We start from the raw sequence: 6,141 nt of genomic DNA, 5'->3' as shown, positions 1-6,141 counted from the left end.
CATTTTGGTAACTTAATCAATTAATTAGTCAAATTAATTAATTAATTCAATTAACATGCAATAAGCGGGGTAGCACAAACAAATCACCAATTAAGTTAAAATGCAGCGGAAAATAAATTGATACGGTGATTTGTTTACGAATGGGGAAAACCTACATGGCAAAAACCTTACCGAGTGATTTTAAGATCACCACTTCCGAGAATTCACTATTATCACAACAAGCGGTTACAAGTAAAGGAATCCTAGTACCTTATATCAACTTATAGTTGAACCCTTACCCTAATACCCAATTGGACTTGTTCTATAATGACAATCTCTCCTTCTAATGCACGACTCACAGTACATGACTAACCAATTCGATATGCAGATCCTAGTACGCGGTTTACTCACCAACTTGAGAAATATGTTGGCTATTGTAAGGTTGAATTTGTTCAATCATGTGTTGGCTTTATTCCATGCCAAATTTGCATGTAATTTAGCAATTAGATACCTTGTATTTAGGTGAGAATTATGTAAGGGTAATGTATGAAAGAGTGTGAAGAAAGCTCAAGATGTGTGCACTTAAGAAGAGCCTTGCGACTAGATCTCACGACTGGCAAGTCGCCAAAGGTGGCACTAAAGCATACAGGGGAGCTAAAGGGTCACGACAGCTGAAGCACTAAAGGAAAAACTTCTAGCCAGGCCAGACAGTTAGCTCGCGACTCAAACTCGTGACTCGTTCCAGTCGCGAGGTCGAGTCGCCAAAATGCCCTGTTTGATGAAAACTGACCTTTCGCATTCCTCATACATCCTACTATAAATACCTTTATACCCACAAAATATAGAGAGCCTCCAGAGAGAATTTTGAGAGAGAAACCCTAGAGAAAAACAAGATTGACTCATCCACAATTTTCATCTTTTGATTCTCCAAATTCCTCTGCTCTCACCCTCTCCATTGACATATCCATGAGAGGTACATTTAGCCAAATCCTTATCTCACCATACCCATATAAGTGAGAATGTATTTGGTACTTGGGAAGCAATTCAGAAAGAACTAATTCATTTTGGTTGATGCAATAAGCGATTGCGGGATTCGGTAAGCTAAAGAAGACAAGGTTCAGCATAACCCTGTTGGAGCAAGAAGCTTGGAGGGCTTAGGTGCATTGGGTAGATTAGGCTTGGAGGACCTTTTGCTATTCATGTATCCCAACTTCCTTTTCTAGTGGATTATTAACTGCTTGAAGAGCAACGGAGAGGTTTTTCGCCGAGTACTTCGATTTCCTCTTCGATAACACATTGCCATGTTATCTTTATGTTTGCATCTTTCTTCCCTTTTTCTTTACCTTTTAATTACTACTGTGATCGTGATTAATTATAGTTTAGAGTGTGTTACCAATTTGGTTATAGCTTATATTTCATTTTCCGCATATATTTTGTTTGATTATAAGCTTGTGTTGGTAATTTTAGAGTTGGGGGTCTAAACGTTCATTGGTGTTTTATACACTAATTGAACTTTCAATTGGTATCAATGCAGGTGCACTTGCTGTTGTTTAATTACCTAAGTGTGATCCTAGACCCCTTTTGAGACGGATCGATCTCAATCGCTCAATGCTCCACCATATTTTGATGGGAGCAACTATGCATTTTGGAAAGTCCGTATGACGGCATTCCTATGTTCCATTGATGAGAGTGTTTGGGATGCTTTAGATATAGGAGGGACTAGGCCGAAGGCTGCCAAATCCACATAAAATAAGGCAGCCCTTGCGGCAGCTAATGCTAATAGCAAGGCTCTAAATGCTATTTTCTGTGGTGTTTCTCCAGATGAGTTTCACAAGATTTCTCACGTTACAATTGTCAAGGAGGTGTGGCAAATTTTGGATATAACTTATAAGGGAACCAAAAAAGTGAAGGACACCAAACTGCATATGCTCACCACACGCTTCGAAGAGCTGAAGATGAGCGAAGATGAGTCATTCGACTCATTTTATGGGAAGCTCAATGAGGTGGTAATTGGGAAATTTAACTTGGGGGAAAAGATGGAGGACTTCAAGATTGTAAGAAAAATTCTACGATCATTACTAGAAAGCTTCCGTGCAAAGGTTACTACCATTGAAGAGAGCAAGGACCTTGATGAGATCAAAGTTCAAGAATTTATTGGCTCACTTCAAACCTATGAGCTATCTCTACCATCACAAAGGAAAAGCAAATCTCTTGCTCTGAAGACAATCGATGAGAGAGAGGAAGCTCAAGACTCATCGGATAAGGATGAGTTCGAAAAAGATGTGGCGTATCTTGCTAAGAACTTCCGAAAGTTCTTGAAGTTCAAAAAGAATGGAAAGTTTGTTGAGAAAGGAAAATTCCCAAATTCCTAGAAGGAGAAAAAGGATTTCAAGAAGAAAGATGGGAAGGATTCTCAATCTTCTCAAGGGATCACGTGTTATGAATGCAACGGTCATGGACATCTCAAGAAGAAGTGTCCTAACTATTTGAGAGGGAAGGGTAAAGTGAATGCCACTACTCTCATTGACACAGACTCCTTTAATTCAGTCTCAAAAGAAAGCTGTGATGGAGAGGGAAATTACTCTGCATTCATGATTATTGCTCTCGTACAATCTTCAGATGATTTGAGTTTGCTAGTGGAAGAGCTTGGGGAGCACACTGAAGTGGAGTTGGTGGGGATAATAGAGGAATATGATTATTAGGAAGATGAAAGAACAATGGGGTTACAAGAAACCTATAATACTCTCCTTGAGAAGACCAGTGAATACGCAAGAGTGGTTAAAGCAGCCATTAAGAAAATGAAGAGAGTAGAGCAAGATTATAAAAGTCTTTTGGTGCGATACAAGGAGACTAAGTGTGAAGTTGAGATGCTAAATGGAGAGTTAATTGAAGCCTATTCAAAGATCAAGTTTCTTGAGCTTGAGGTGATTCAAGCCAATGCTAAAATAGAACGGGTCTCCTCCAAAAAGCTTGATGAAGTGCTTGCACATCAAAAGCCCTTTTTTGACAATAGTGACTTAGGATACACCGGAGAGGCTAGTTCAAGCACCATTGTGTCTAAAGAGATGAAGTTTGTAAAGGCAAAAGAACCAGTGGTAGCAATTCAAGCTATTGAGAAAGTGAAGTTTGAGAAGAAGCCAAAGGTGATTGCTCAACGAGTTCCAACAAAACCTCAAAACCCAGTAGTGGCTAAACTCAAGGCAAAAGGAAAATCTCTTCCAAAGTCACAAAGGGGACCGAAAATTCAACACTTTTGTCACCATTGTGGTATCCAAGGTCACACTAGACCCAATTGCTACAAGCTTTGGGCATTAAAGAATGACAGCTATCAAAGGCCAAATGGACAAAGAAAGGGCAAAGGGAACTTCAAGCAATCGAAAGGAGGAGAAGCTGAGTCTAATATTGGGGATGTAATGAAGATGATAGACACCATCACTTCGTGCTTGGCAAACTTCACCCTAAGGTTTGAGAACCGTAACTCAAGTACCTAATCCTTTAAGGATATCACCCCAAATGCACGTGCCGTGTGAGTGAAGAAGGGTACACATGCATAAGCATTAGAACATGATCATGCATCAATTCTTCCTATATGTTGGGACTTTGCTTGGTTGTTTTTTTTTTATTCTAGCATGTTTTGACAAATTTTTGTTTGTCTGTTATTTGCCTTGATTGTTTTTAATTATCTTTAATCAATCTTTACCTGTTTTTGTGCCAAAAATCCAAAAACACATAAAAAGTAGAAAATCCAAAAAGTTTGATCGACATTATTGTGTTATGTCACACGCATGTTTTGCCTTATACCTTCGTACTTATGGCTTTGAGAATTTATGAGCATAACTTGTTCTTTATGCACTCATATCATTGTGGGAAAAATCTTGACATTTATGTGTTTGTTGTAAATAGATCTTCAAACTTGTCATGAATGATTAGTCAATGATTTTGTTGATCTTGAGACTTGCATAGATTTGTGCCTATATATCTTCCCACTCTTTTATTTTTCTTGCTTAAAGAGCTCAACCAATGTAAATCTCAAAATGAAAAGAGATAATGAGTTGCAAAAGCCGTCGCGCATACTAGTATTCGACTAGGAAAAAGGGAAAGCAACTTATATGAAAATGTATGATGCCTAAAAAGCCAAATGCTTATTCATCAAATTGAAATATCAAAAATTTTAGGCATCGATCTCAAAATGAGATGTATTTTTCAAAATAAGATGTACTGATTCAAAATGATCAAATGTTATGATGTGAATGAAGCCAAACGAAAAGTTTAAAAAGTATGTAATCAACTTTTGGTGGGAGGTCATATATGCATACTTCTATAATTGAGATTGGTCACTCTTCCTAGTGCTGATTGTGTATGACTTGATTGAATTGATCATTGAAACATCACATTAGACTAAGGACTATCTCATCTTTGGTACCCATACACATCACACATGTCTATGTTCAATGAATGTTTTATTCATTTGTGTGATTGTACTTGTTTAATTGTGTTGCACATACTCAATTATATGTTGATCAAATACAAAAATATTTTTGAGTGTTTTAATTGTTTTTGGAAAGTATTATTGTTTTGAAAAAATTTCAAAAACTATGCAACTTTGTTCTGGCAACTCTGCCTTGCGGGTCAAGCTAGTCGCGAGCCCCCAGTCGTGAGCTTACACAGAAGCTCTTGGCGACTCTCTGGTGAGTCAAGGCCCCAGTCTCGAAAAAGACTTAGAAAAAATTTTGAAAATCTGGTTTTTTAGGATTTTCGCGACTCAGTTTGGTGACTGGTTCACGAGTGGAAGCTCCAGTCGCGAGGTTTACTCAGATTAACTTGCGGCTCCCTTCGCGACTTACTTGCGAGTGGACCTTCCAGTCACGAAAAACACTTAGACAAATTTTTCAAAATTTGTCACATGGGTTTTTGGCTCCTTGACTTGGCGACTTGTTTGCGACTCAATCCGGTTGCGAAAATCGTGTGTTTAGCCCAATGAGGGTTATTTTCAAGGTAGTTTTCAAAAACTTTTCATTTTTCTCTCACTTATTGTGATTGTTCATTGTCTTGTCCGTTCCTCTCCCTCACAAACCCACCATGTTCTCTCAAAAATCCTCAATTTTCTTCATCATCTCTTCACCAATCTTCAAGAAAAGGTATGGGTTTTGTCATTTTCTCTATGTATTTTCTGTTTCTATCCCTTGATTTCTTGAATTTTGAGTTTTTGTTGAGTTCTGAAAAATATGATGTTCAAATATGGTTTGTGGATATTTTTTTGAGTTTGTTGAATGGGTTTTATTGGTTTTTATAGTATGATGCTTATAATACATGTTTTCATGTTTGATTCTTAGTTTTGAGTAATATATCCTATTTGTGTTGTGTTGTCATATCATGCTCATTAGTAAAATGTCTCAAAGACATTTACTTGTATTTCTGAGGACTTCAAGGTTTACAATGTGCTTAGCCTTGCCTGCACATGCATCACATATGCACACCACATGCCAGGGACGAATGCAGGATTTTAAGCCAGGGGGGGGGGGGGGGCGGAGATAAGCGAAAAAAAAATTTCAAATACGCATTCATATAGTATTAATAAACTATCAACCAAGACAAATACCCAAAAATCATTGTTTCTTAATGTATTAAGATACAATCTACTAACAAAAACAAAAGACACGAAACACTATTTTTTCTTTATACAATCATCTATGGAAAGGGAACTCGACGCTCTTTCAAATCTTCAAAATCATCTACTATTGAATCCAAACTAAATGTCGAAATTATATCCTTTTCAATGTATAACATCAAAGAGTCCGTCAAAAAATCATTTTCCATTTTGTTTAGAAGGTTAGTTTTGACAACTTTCATAATTAAAAATGCTAGCTCTGTAGTAGCAGTAGAAACTAGAAGAGTAAGCACAAGTCTCACCATTCTATAAACAAGTTTGTAGTGTTCTGAATTTCCAGTTCTCACTAACCATTGAGACAACTTAGATAAACTTTTCAATTTTTTGAACTCTGGATCTTGGACTACATTATGCTCAAAATGATAAAGCTCCTTCTCCAACACTTGTTTGTCATAATCTGTGAAATCTTGTGAATAGAAATTCTTTACCAACAAACAAAGATCACTAATTCTGAAAGATTTTAATGCCTCTCGAAGTTCTAAAGCTGAGCTAAG

This window comes from Quercus robur, chromosome 5 (genome assembly GCF_932294415.1).
Source record: "Quercus robur chromosome 5, dhQueRobu3.1, whole genome shotgun sequence".
Lineage (NCBI taxonomy): Eukaryota > Viridiplantae > Streptophyta > Magnoliopsida > Fagales > Fagaceae > Quercus > Quercus robur.
Note: the sequence above shows the minus strand (reverse complement) of the source record.